We start from the raw sequence: 13,677 nt of genomic DNA, 5'->3' as shown, positions 1-13,677 counted from the left end.
CCACCGTCTGAGAGGCCTGGGGAGCGCGGGAATTTTTGGCGGGAAGGATTTGCCTCAGAAGGCCTGAAGGAGCGGAGCCCCCTCCCCCTCTGAAACCGGAAATGGGGCGGGGCGAGTGGGTGGGGGGGAAGGGCCGCTGTGAGCTAAGGCGGCATCGGAGGGGATTTCAGCCGTTCGGGCTGCGCTGAAGCCGGAGACCGAATGGAGGCCCGGGGGTGTCCCCTTCAGGCGGGGAGCGGCCTCTCCGAGGGCCCCGCAGCTGCGAGGCCTGAGCGCTGGCGATTCCGTAGCTGCGGCTTCCGGAAGGCCGAGGGGCCGCGGGCGCTTTGCAGCCGCCTGCACCGGCTGTGCCGGGGGTGGCTGCGGCCCGAGCGGAGCAGCAAAGCCGAGATGCTGGACCTGGTGGTGCTGGAGCAGCTGCTGGCCCTGCTGCCCCCGGAGTTGGCGGGCTGGCTGAGGGAGTGCGGGGCGGAGAACTGCGCCCAGGCGGTGGCCCTGGCCGAAGGCTGCCTCCTCGGCCCCGCAGCCGCCCCGGAGCCCGGAAAGGGGCGGCAGGTGAGGGAGTTTTCATCCTCTTCTACGCTTTTTCTTTCTCTTCCTTACAGATAAAAGCAAGAGGAAAACATCAGCAGGTCTTAGGATGATGTGTTAGTATGTGCGACTAACTGTGGGACGTTATCTATTTTCCCACATACTTTGTTATGGACTGGACAGCCATAATGCAAAAAATATCTCAATTTTCACGTGGGGGTAGAGGGGGGGGGAATGTCATAAAAACCCTTCCTAGTATTCCAGTGAGTACAGTGAGAGAACAAACAAGATTTTATTAATGTGGTCTTAATAGATAGAGCTAATATTCTTTCTCCTGCTTCTTGTCTAACTGGAAGTGCTGATAACTGTTTCCTCCCAAGCCAGGGGCTCAGACTGAATCCAAGAGGGCTCCTCTATCCAGTAATAGCTATTGCCCAAAATCCCACTCACCTACACCCACAAAAACAAATGAATCATCCAAGTTCTCTAGTCCCTTTAGAAATGTTGATCAGTACCATTAGCATTGAACTGAATATGAATGCAATGTCTTAAATGAATTCCCTTTCTCATGAACAGGACCTGTTAACCAAGGAGACTTATTTGTCCCAACTTTTTCAAGACACAACTGGACTTTCTGGTTTTTCTTTGAAGACGTTTCACTTCTCCTCCAAGAAGCTCCTTCAACTCTTCAGAGGAGAAGTGAAACATCTTCAAAGAAAAACCAAAAAACTCCAGTTGCCTATTGAAAAAGTACCTTTGGGACAACCATGACCTGGATTACTTAGAGTCTCCATAGAAACTTATATTTCTTCTCTTAGATAATATTTTTAAGAAGAAGCAGAAAATGAGAATTATTTTCACACAGGTATTTTAAAACAGTTTCAAATTAATCCAAAGAATGAACCGAGGATAGTAAAAGATTATGAAATAAGAGATGAAAATTGTGTTTCCGTGAACCAAATAGTACTTAGGTTGCATATTTCAAAATCTATGTTTGATGTTATGAGGCAAAAACACAGAAAACTTCCTCCTCCTCCCCCCCGTCCTCAAGGTTTTTGAATCTAGTCCATACTATCATCCTAAAAAGCAGTAGTGTTCAGTAAACTACTTTACAAAATCAGTTTGAATATAGTTCTGCATTTTTACATTGCCTCGTTTCAGTATAATTAGTAGAGATGCAGATCCCGAGCCTATATGCTTTTCCCAACTGATGTAAGCAGGAAGATTGTATGATTATTAGATACTTAACACAACTATTTCCTGGATTCTTCAATCAATATAGAGCTGTAAGGGACTTGAGGGTCTTCTTGTCTAACCCCCTTGTTCAGGCAGAAAACCATATATATATACACATGGCCTCACACTGCCAGGTCAAATTGAAGAACAACTATATTGCCGCTCTGATAGCGTCTGTTAAGTTCCGCCCTGCCGCCCTGTTTAGGGTGACCCGCTCTCCTAAACACGAGGGTTGCGGATAACCCTTTACAGGGTAGAGCAGAGGAATATGTCCAGTTCCTCGCGGACAAATTTGCTCGGCTTCGGATAGACCTGGACTCCAATTGCCCAGAGCCAGCTGGGGTACCGGGGGAAGGTCATCTCTGGACTGACTTTCAATCTGTTGCCCCTGATGAAGTGGACAAGGCCATGGGAGCGGTGAGTGCTGCCACATGTATACTGGACCCGTGCCCCTCCTGGCTGGTCGCGAACAGCAAGGAGGTTACACGGAGCTGGATCCAGGCGATGGTGAATGCCTCTCTTCGGGAGGGCTTCTTCCCACCAGCATTGAAGACTGCGGTGGTGAGACCCCTCCTGAAGAAGCCATCGCTGGATCCAGCCATTTTGAACAACTATCGTCCAGTCTCCAACCTTCCCTTTATTGGGAAGGTTGTTGAGAAAGTGGTGGCCTCTCAACTCCGACGGTCCTTGGATGAAGCCGATTATCTGGACTCCTTTCAGTCTGGATTCAGGCCGGGCTACAGCACGGAAACCGCACTGACCGATGATCTCTGGAGAGCCAGGGATGGAGGTCATCCCTCCATCCTAGTGCTCCTTGACCTCTCAGTGGCCTTCGATACCCTCGACCATAGTATCCTTCTGTGACGGTTGCGAGAGGTGGGGGTGGGAGGCACCGTTTTTCGGTGGTTCTCCTATCTCTTGGACAGGTCGCAGTCGGTGTTGGTCGGGGGGCAGAGGTCGACTCCTAGGCCCCTGAAATATGGGGTTCCTCAGGGTTCGGTCCTGTCCCCCCTCCTGTTTAACATCTACATGAAGCCACTGGGTGAGATCATTCCACGGCACGGGATAAAATACCATCAATATGCGGACGACACTCAGTTGTATCTGTCCGCCCCATGCCAACTCAGTGAAGCGGTCGACGTGATGTGCCAGTGCCTGGAGGCTGTCAGAGTCTAGATGGGGGTTAACAAGCTTGTGCTCAATCCAGACAAGACCGAGTGGCTGTTGTGTTTCCCTCCCAAAAATTTGGTTAGTATTCCATCACTCAGGCTGGGGGGTGAAGTTTTATGCCCCTCAGACAGGGCTCGCAACTTGGGAGTCCTCCTGGACCCACAGCTGACTTTAGAACATCATTTGTCGGCTGTGACCAGGGGGGCATTTGCCCAGGTTCGCCTGGTGCACCAGTTGCGTCCCTACCTGAACCAGGAGGCACTCGCAACAGTCACTCACGCCCTCATGACCTCAAGACTGGACTACTGCAATGCGCTCTACAGGGGGCAGCGCTTGAAGAGCATTTGGAGACTTCAACTGGTCCAGAATGCGGCCGCGCGAGCGATTGTGGGTGTACCTCGATACACCCACGTCACACCTATCCTCCGCGAGCTGCACTGGCTTCCAATCGGTCTCCGGATATGCTTCAAGGTGCTAGTTAGTACTTATAAAGCCCTTCATGGTATTGGACCTGGGTACTTGAGAGACTGCCTGCTGCCAATTACCTCCCAAAGACCCATTAGATCGCACAGGGTCGGCCTCCTCCGGGTTCCATCCATCAGCCAATGCCATCTGGCTACAACCCGGGGGAGGGCCTTCTCTGTTGCAGCTCCGGCCCTTTGGAACGAACTCCCCGCAGAGATTTGGACCCTCACCTCTCTCCCTGCTTTCCGAAAAGCCATTAAAACCTGGCTGTGTCGGCAGGCCTGGGGTTGATGAGCTCCCTTCCCCTCTCGACAGGTGTGGTTGTTGGTCATTTTAAATGTCTATTTTGTACTTGTATGTTTCCCCTTCCTGTTAAGTTGTTCGCCGCCCTGAGTCCCTTTTAGGGAATAGGGCGGCATATAAATAAAATAAAACTTAAACTTAAATTTATACTTAAACTTAAGTGATTCTCCACTAGGACTCTACAGTCCCTCTGACAGTTACTGTTTTTGAGCCACGGTTTGCCTAATCTGTACTTGTACCTATGGTTTTTCCTGCCTAAGTGTAAAACCTTGCTTCTCTCTGCATTAAATTTCATTTTCTGGAATGGGGCCCATTGTTCAAGTCTGACAAGATCATTTTGTATCCTGAGCTTATCTTCTGGGGAGTTGGCTATTCCTGCCAGCTTAAAGGAGCCAAGGTGGCGCAGTGGTTAAATGCAGCACTGCAGGCTACTGCTAGATCAGCAGGTCAGCGGTTCAAATCTCACCGGCTCAGGGTTGACTCAGCCTTCCATCCTTCCGAGGTGGGTAAAATGAGGACCCAGATTGTTGGGGGCAATATGCTGACTCTCTGTAAACCGCTTAGAGAGGCCTGAAAGGCCTATGAAGCGGTATATCAGTCTACTGCTATTGCTATTGCTATATATAATGTTTTCTACAAGTTTGATGAGTTCCCCTTCTATTCCCTCATCTAAATCATTTATGAAGATATTGAAGAATACTGAGACTAAGATGGATCTTTGTGATACCCCACTGTAGACATTCCACTATAGATAGTTCTAAGCAGACTTTCGATTATACGTATGATAGAGTTTGAAAAAAAATTGTCCCTGAAGAAAAAACAAAGCTTACAGAGAAAAACAACGAAGTATACTTTATTCATATTCCACTACCATGATCATGGGGCTCCCTACCTGATGATAGGAGAGAACCTTGAACAAACCTATTTTTCAGATTAAATGCATATGGACATTAACATTTGAAACAATATTAGAGCAAGGTAAAAGGACTAATGCAAGTATACCTCATTGTTTTCCTGGACTGTTTTGATAAGCTATTAAACTGAGCTTTCTCAGGATTCTTCCTGATATTAACATGTCAAAAAATTAGTGTTTACATTATGGTTTAGGGAATGGTTGGTCTGCTGACAGTTTTTGGTTATTGAAGTTCCTATCATGATTTTCATTACTGCTATTCTATTTTATCTATTCCATTGGTGGGATTCAATTTTTTTTACTCCTCATTCTGTGGGCATGGCATGGCTTGGTGGGCGTTCCAGGAGAACGTTACTGCAAAATCTCCATTTCCACCCCACTCCAGGGGAAGGTTACTGCGAAATCTCCATTTCCTCCCAATCAGCTGGGCCTTGGGAGGCAGATAATAGATTAGAGCAGAGCCAGTTAGAGATTGAGCTACCAGTTCTCTGAACTACTCAAAATTTCCAGGACTGGTTTTCTAGAACTGATCAGAACTTGCTGAATACAACTTCTGATCTATTCCCAATTTGTGTCATGTCATTCTTTTAGTCCACTTTAGGATATTATTGCACTCTGCATGTCCCTTTGCTTTGATATGGGGAGTATATCATTCATTACAGTTGGATATCCTTCAGAATCATTTTGCAAAAGTGATTTATTGATCAAACCTGTTGATAGGTTGCACTCCATCGCAACAGAGATTCTCCCTAGTTCTGCTTTTCTATATATTCAAAATCATCTTAAAACATTTATCACTCAACGTGATTGGGATTGATTGGGAATTTGTTAGAAAGAATGAAGTATCCAAATATCTTTTAATGAGTCTCAATGTTTCAGGGCACGTGTTTTACCCTCAAAGGCACCCTAATGTACATTCCAAGATCTCCTTCTGGTCTTTCAGGTCGGTGGTCTCCTCACGGATAGAATAGACATAAATACATTCACAAGGGAGGAAAGGCTGTTATTGTCAAGTAATGAGAAAATAAATAAGCAGCTCCTGTTCTGAAGGAAAATAGGAAATAAAAAGGAAGCAACTCACAAAAGTGGCAGCCAATTATCCAGAAATAACAGCAACCCACAGAGTAGGAATTCTCAAATTCATTTTTATTTGATTTGGAAAAATACATGTGGAGAACAAAAACTGAAACAAACTAACATGGGTAGTTCGAAGTCATTTCAAAGTAGCTCATAAATCAGGCCTTTTTTTTTAAGTTGCAGGAGCCATTCATTGAGGAGATCTCAGCAGAGCTCCAGGGAAGAGGACATCCATCCAATGATTCTGAAGAGCTTCTTTTCAGGAGGATCCAACTGGGACTACCTTGCCAGGTGGGTGTAAGTTTCTTCTGTGAAGTTTAAACGCCTTCATTCATGAGCTTCTTTGTAAATCAAAGGCCGAGTCTCTGTGAATTTCAATCCTGCTGTCCCCACAGAATGACCCCGTGACCCTTACTAATTCAACCTTGAAGATGATCCTAGGAATGCAAACAAAGGTCAATTCACAAAAGTCTTGTACTCTTGAAATGTATTGAAACAGTTTAATCTTCCTTAATATATTTCAAAAGACTTGATATTTTCAGGATCATGTGCAACATTTTGAAATAGGGCAGATAAAAAATTCCTAATAGGTATGTCATGTTTTCTAATAAATGAGTGTTTTACTGGGCCGGAGAGATAAGCCCAGAGGATTCCCTGCACAAAATCTTTTTGGCGAATTCTGCCAGGCCAGGGGAGGAGGGGGGGTGGTGGTGATCCCCAAGCAGTGCCATTCTGCAACTTGGATGCATCTAACCCATATTTTGTCCCTTTAAAAAAGCAGCATGGAGGAGGTGGAGGGGGGCTTCCCACCCTTAAGTGTGTGTGTTCATTTGCTAGAAGAAAATGTCTATTTGGTCTCTTGCAAAGCTCTCTTTTCTCTTTTGGAATTAAGAAAGAAAACATAAGAGAGGACTGTCACATGGGGAAGATATTTTTTTGTTTCTAGGGCTCTGATCCCTTTGAGGTAGTGGCTGTGAACTTCACAGAGGAGGAGTGGGCACTGCTGGATTCTAGCCAGAAGGCCTTCTGCAGGGAAGTCATGCTGGAGGTTACTATGAATATGGCTGCTCTGGGTAAGGATCCTCTTTGCTCTGGGTTCTGTTGATTAGTTGTTTTAAGTGGGAACTAAAGAGAGAAGATACATGCACTCAATTGCATACGGTGGTGAGAACTCTAATGGCTACCACCTGTAAAATCTTTCCTAATCTCAGGAAAATCAGAATCACAATGTATAAGGTAAAGGTTCCCCTCGCACATATGTGCTAGTTATACCCAACTCTAGCGGTGCTCATCTCTGTTTAAAAACCGAAGCTCCAGCGCTGTCCGAAGCATCTCCGTGATCATGAAGCCGGCATGACTAAACACCAAAGGCTCATAGAACACTGTTACCTTCCCATCAAGGGGGTCCCTATTTTTCTACTGGCATTTTTACATGCTTTCGAAATGCTAGGTTGGAAAAAGCTGGGACAAGTAACGGGAGTTCACTCCGTTACACGGCACTAGGGATTCAAAGTGCCAACCTTTCTGATTGACAAGCTCAGCATCTTAGCCACTGAGCCACTGCGTCACAATGTATAGTATGTGGCTAATATCCAGTGGACGCCCACATGTGCAAAAGTCTCACACACTTCCCTTTGCTTCCCTTTAATTGCCAGGGTCCCTGGATTATAAACCAGCTGAGCCGCTACATAGTAATTTTGTCCAAGGTTGTCCTCACAGCCACTTTTCTACAAAACAACCAGGGCCTTTTCAGAAATGTCCACCATACCATTGTGAAAGGCCTTAGATGCAAATGCCTGAGCAGACTGACCTAACAATAGTGTAAAGCCTTCATATGGGTCAGTGCTGACAAAACTCTTGGATATCATTAACAGTGTCCTACATAACATTTTCAACCCAACATCTCCTAGTTTGACCATTTGTTGTTACCAATGCTGATGTCAGATGGGCATATTTCTGACTGGGAGATACCCCCCCCCCCCCCAGCCATCATTTTAAATAATGAGAATTTCTGCCTGGAAATTGGACTTGATCCAGGTAATTCAAGGTCCGACTCATACAGCAGGACATACTCTTGACCTTTTGTTTCTCTCGGGGCAGTGGAGATGTGATCTGGAATTGAAGAGCATAAAGACCTTGCCCTTTTCATGGTCAGATCACTTCCTACTGAGGCTTGATTTTCTGAAACTACTCCCCCACTGCAGGGAGGTGGAACCGATTAAATGGTTCCGCCCCAGGCGCCTGATGGATCCTTTGAGATTTCAGATGGAGCTTGGGGAGATACCTGACTCCCTTGTGCACAGTCTGACGGAGTTCTTGGTCGCTGCTTGGAACAGAGTGGTGGCTGGGGCTCTTGATCAGATTGCTCCTTTGCAGCTTCTCCGCAGCAGTGGATACAGGAGGGTCCCTTGGTTTACCGAGGAACTCCGGGAGATGAAGCGCTAAAAGAGACGCCTAGAGCGACACTGGAGGGTCAGTAAATCCGAATCTGACCGAACACAATTAAGAGCCTTTATTAGGACTTATCTAGTGGTGATTCAGACGGCTAAATGTTCACATTTCTCCGCTCTCATTGCGTCCTCAGAATCACGCCCAGCCGCCCTGTTTAGGATAACCTGCTCCCTCCTGAAAGAGAGGGATGCGGGTGAACCTTTGCAGGGAAGAGCCGAGGAATTTGGTCAGTTTCTGTTGGACAAAGTCGCTCAGATTCGGACGGACCTGGACTCCACTTGGACAGTACCTGCAGAGATGCCAAGAGTAGAGTTTCTTGGAGTGAGTTCCAGCCTATTACTCCTGAGGAAGTGGACAAGGCCATGGTAGCTCTTAGTATCTCCACCTGTTTACTGGACCCGTGTCCCTCCTGGCTGGTTTCGACCAGCAGGGAGGTTACACGAGGCTGGCTCCAGAGGATTGTTAATACCTTTTTACAGGAGGGATCTTTCCTGCTGCCCCTAAAGGTCGCGGTGGTAAGACCCCTCCTTAAGAAGTCTTCCCTGGATCCAGCTATTCTTAAAAACTACTGTCCCGTCTCCAACCTCCCTTTTGTAGGGAAGGTTGTTGAGAAGGTGGTGGCCTTTCAGCTCTGACGGACCTTGGACGAAGCTGATTATCTCAATCCCTTTCAGTTGGATTTCAGGCCTGGTTACTCCACCGAAACTGCTTTGGTCGCGCTGACCGATGATCTCTGGTGGGCCAGGGATAGAGGATATTCCTCTATCCTGGTGCTTCTTGACTTCTCAGCGGCCTTCGATACCATCGACCATGGTATCCTTCTGCGACGATTGAGAGAGTGGAAGTGGGAGGCACCGTGTTATGGTGTTTCTCCTCTTACCTCTCGGATAGGTCGCAGTCGGTGTTGGTTGGAGGACAGAGGTCGACCCCTAGGCCCCTAAAACATGGGGTGCCTCAGGGCTCGGTCCTGTCCCCCCTCCTATTTAACATCTACATGAAGCCGCTGGGTGAGATCATTCGTCGGCACAGGATCAAATATCATCAATACACGGATGATACCCAGTTGTACCTGTCCGCCCCGTGCCAACTTAGCGAAGCGGTACAAGTGATGTGCCAGTGCCTGGAGGCTGTTAGGGTCTGGATGGGAGTAAACAAGCTGGCACTCAATCCAGACAAGACCGAGTGGCTATTGATGTTGCCCCCCAAGAACGGACCAGATATTCCATCTCTTAGCTTGGGGGGCAAAACTCTTCGCCCCTCAGAGGGTCCGCAACTTGGGCGTCCTCCTGGATCCTCAGCTGACATTAGAATACCACCTGTCGGCTGTGACCAGGGGGGCTTTTGCCCAGGTTCGCCTGGTGCATCAGTTGCGGCCCTACCTGGACCGGGAAGCACTTTAAATGGTTACTCATCCTCTTGTCACCTCTAGGCTTGATTACTGTAATGCGCTTTACTTGGGGCTGCCCCTGAAGAGTGTTCGGAGACTACAATTGGTCCAGAATTGGTACACCCATGTCACAACTATCCTCCGCGAGCTGCACTGGCTTCCCATCGAACGCGAGTCAAAGTGCTGGTCATTACCTTTAAAGCCCTACATGGCTTGGGACCTGGATTACTACCGGCCCACCTCCTGCCACATACCTCTCAACGACCTATAAGATCTCACAGATTGGGCCTCCTCCGGGTACTGTCGACCAGGCAATGCCAGTTGGCGACTACTCAGGGGAGGTCTTTTTCTGTAGCTACCCCGACCCTGTGGAATGATCCAACCGCAGAGATCTGGACCCTTCCCACTCTCGGCCTTCCGTAAGGCCACTAAAACCTGGCTGTTCCGGCAGGCCTGGGGCTGTTGACCCTAAAATACGGTCCAGCACCACTTAGAACGGAGTGCATGGTGCGTTTTTTAAATCTATCTTTTCTTTCCTTCTTTTTGATTTTTTGTATTGTTAGCCACCCGGAGTCCTATGGGATTGGGCGGCATATAAATATTATTAAACTTTAAACTTTTCCCCCCCCAAACAGGTGGTGGTGATGGGCTGGAGAATGAGAATGAGAAGCAGCGGAGGTTATTTAAACCACAATATGCAATGTCTTCAAAGAGCCAAAGTGAATTCTGTATAAGTCGTAATCTGACGCACCATCAGAAGATCCACTCAAATGACAAAACATATAGTTGCATGGAGTTTGGAAAGAGATTCACTGAGAGTAGTGATATTAATTGCCATCAAAGGATTGATACAGAGGACAGACCATATAAATGCATGGAGTGTGGAAAAAGTTTTCATTGGAACAGAGATCTTATTTGTCATGAAAGAACCCACACTGGGGAGCGTCCATACAAGTGCATGGAATTTGGAAAGAGATTCACTGAAAGTAATGATATTAATTGCCATCAAAGGATTGACACAGAGGACAGAACATATAAATGCATAGTGTGTGAAAAGAGCTTTATTGACAAATGGCACCTTACTTTCCACCTAAAGATGCACGAAGCGGAAAGACCATATAAATGCATACAGTGTGGAAAAGCATTTGCTAAGAAAGGTTATCTTATTTATCATGAAAGAATCCACACAGGAGAGAGACCATATCAATGTACACAGTGTGGAAAAGCATTTGCTCAGAAATGTGATCTTATTAATCATGAAAGAATCCACACAGGGGAAAAACCGTATAAATGCATACAGTGTGGAAAAGCATTTACTACCAAAAGTAAACTTATTAAACATAAAAGAATCCACACGGGGGAAAAACCATATGAATGTATACAGTGTGGAAAAGCATTTGCTCAGAAAGGTGATCTTATTAATCATGAAAGAATCCACACAGGGGAGAGACCATATAAATGCATACAGTGTGGAAAAACATTTATTCGCAAAAATAATCTTACTTCTCATGAAAGAATCCACACAGGGGAAAAAACCGTATAATGCCTACAGTGTGGAAAAGCATTTATTTGCAAAAGTAGTCTTACTTGTCATGAAAGAATCCACACAGGGGAAAAACCATTTCAATGTACAGAATGTGGAAAGAGCTTTGCTCAGAAAGTACAGCTTAAATCTCATAACAGAATCCACACTGGGGACAGACCATATAAATGCATGGAGTTTGGAAAGAGATTCACGGAAAGAAGTGATATTAATTGCCATCAAAGAACTGACACAGAGGACAGACCATATGGAGTGTGAAAAGAGCTTTATTGGCAAATGGCACCTTACTCTCCACCTAAGGATGCACGAAGCAGAAAGACCATACAAATGCATACAGTGTGGAAAAACATTTACTTGGAAATATGATGTTATTAATCATGAAAGAATATACATGGGAAAAACCATTTCAATGTACAGAATGTGGAAAGAGCTTTGTTCAGAAAGGACAGCTTAAATCTCATAGCAGAATCCACACAGGGGACAGACCATATAAATGCATGGAGTTTGGAAAGAGATTCACTGAAAGTAGTGATATTAATTGCGATCAAAGGATTGACACACAGGACAGATCATATAAATGCATGGAGTGTGAAAAGAGCTTTTGTCAGAACTCAGAACTTAATCGTCTTAAGAGGATCCACAGTTGGGAGAGACCATATAAATGCATAACGTGTGGAAAAGCATTTACTCACAAAAATAGTCTGTCTTATGAAAGAATCCACACAGGAGAAAAACCATTTCAATGTACAGAATGTGGAAAAAGCTTTGCTCGGACAGGACAATTTAATTCTCATAAAAGGACCCACACAGAAGAGAGACCATATAAATGCATGTAATGTGGAGAAAGCTCCAACAATTTCAATAGAATAGAATAGAGTTAGAAGGAATCTTGGAGGTCTTCACGTTTAATACCTGCTCCAGCAGGAGACTGTCATGGTTCCAAGTAACATCCCCAACAGAATAAAACAGGCATTTACAATACATTGTAAAGCGGCAGGCTGGGCTAGCCTAGTTTAATGCTAATGGGTGGGGGAGCGAGCGACACAGCCAGGGCAGGTGTTCCAGAAGGTACTTCCGGGTCCACCGGTCGAACCTCCTCTCACCTGCTTGCTGAAATTCATGAACTGGTTTGCCCGAACTGATGCAAACCGGCAGAAACCCACCACTGATATAGACGCTATAGCCAACAGCCCTAAATGATGGGGCAGGATTTATAGTGTTTTGGCTCTCAAGGAAGCAGCGCTCTCTGGTTGAGAGAGAGAGAGAGAGACAGCCTGAGAGGTCAGCTGAGTGCCAGATGTTTTGGCTGGGAACGGTTTTTAGTTGCTCTGCTGAGGCACAAAAGCCCTGATGGAGCAGTGTCCCCCCTTCTCTTTGAAACTGGGAAAGGGGCGTGGGAGGGTCCGCCATGAACAAAGGCAGCCCCAGAGGGATTTTTCCAGCCATCAGGGCTGCGCTGAAGCCGGAGACGAATGGATAGGCCTGGGGGCGAGAGGAGAATCCACACAGGGCAGAGACTGTCAGGATTCCAAGTAACATCCCCAACAGAATCAAAACTCAGGCATTTACAATGCATTTACTCATGAAGAAATTCAAAGTGGGGATAATCCATATGAATGCATGGAGTGTGAACGAGCTTTGCTCAGAAAGAACAACTTAATTCTCATAAAAGGATTCCCCGGAATAGAGACTATATATATGCATGTAGTGTGAAAATGGTTTAACAATCACAAGTTATTCACGAAACAATCCAAAATGGTAAATTTAATGCATGGAGTATGGAAATACATTGTACTGGCAAAGAACATCTTATTCATCATGAATGGATCCATGTAGGGAGTAATACTTCTAAATGGACAAAGTGGAAAGCCTCTAGTAGAAGTCTTATCTGACTTACTATTAGCGGATCATACAGGGGAGAAATCATGTAAAGCAGGAGCGTGGAAAAACTTTACTTGGGATCCACCATAATTCTCATAAAATTATGTGAACAGATGAAACCACATAAATCCATGGAAGGGACTTCAGAAGAACTTCTTGTTCCAAATATTTGAATTCATTCAGAGCAGCCAGGTTTTCCATTGCTTGTTTTGACCTGCATTTGTGCTGTGGCAACAGAGATGAAAAATCAGAACTAAGCCCTTCAGTTTCCTGCCTTTTGCCCATCACCATCTCGCCATCTTATCCAAACTGAGGATTGATGGCTTCCTTGACTTCCCCGTTAATTTAGAAATAGCATTTAGACATATACAGCTTCATAGTGCTTTGCAATCCTCTCTAAGTGGTTTACAGAGTCAGGATATTGCCGCCAACGATCTGCATCCTCATTTTATTGGCCTTGGAAGGATGGAATGTTGAGTCAATCTTGAGCCTGGTGAGGTTTGAACTGCCAAATTAGAGGCAGTTGGCAGGCAGCAGCAGTAGTCTGCACTACATTCTAACCATTGCGCCACCAGTTTAATTTACTTAACAAACACTATAGGCAGAATCCACATGCATTTCTCAAATTTAGAAAGCCTTTAAATCTGCAGAATTCTATTCCCACAAAATAGTACTCCTTTTCTTTCCTCTTAAGATTTAGCTAAAGAAATCTTATTTTCC

The 13,677-nt window shown here is 45.7% G+C and overlaps 1 pseudogene; it reads left to right on the top strand.

Annotated features, from left to right (window-relative positions):
• The first annotated feature begins 276 nt into the window (after positions 1-276).
• On the top strand, positions 277-12,933 carry LOC116503375 (annotated as a pseudogene).
• The last annotated feature ends 744 nt before the right edge of the window (positions 12,934-13,677 follow it).

This window comes from Thamnophis elegans, chromosome 2 (assembly GCF_009769535.1).
Source record: "Thamnophis elegans isolate rThaEle1 chromosome 2, rThaEle1.pri, whole genome shotgun sequence".
NCBI classification, from domain to species: Eukaryota; Metazoa; Chordata; class Lepidosauria; order Squamata; family Colubridae; genus Thamnophis; species Thamnophis elegans.
This window is presented reverse-complemented; position numbering and strand designations above follow the sequence as displayed.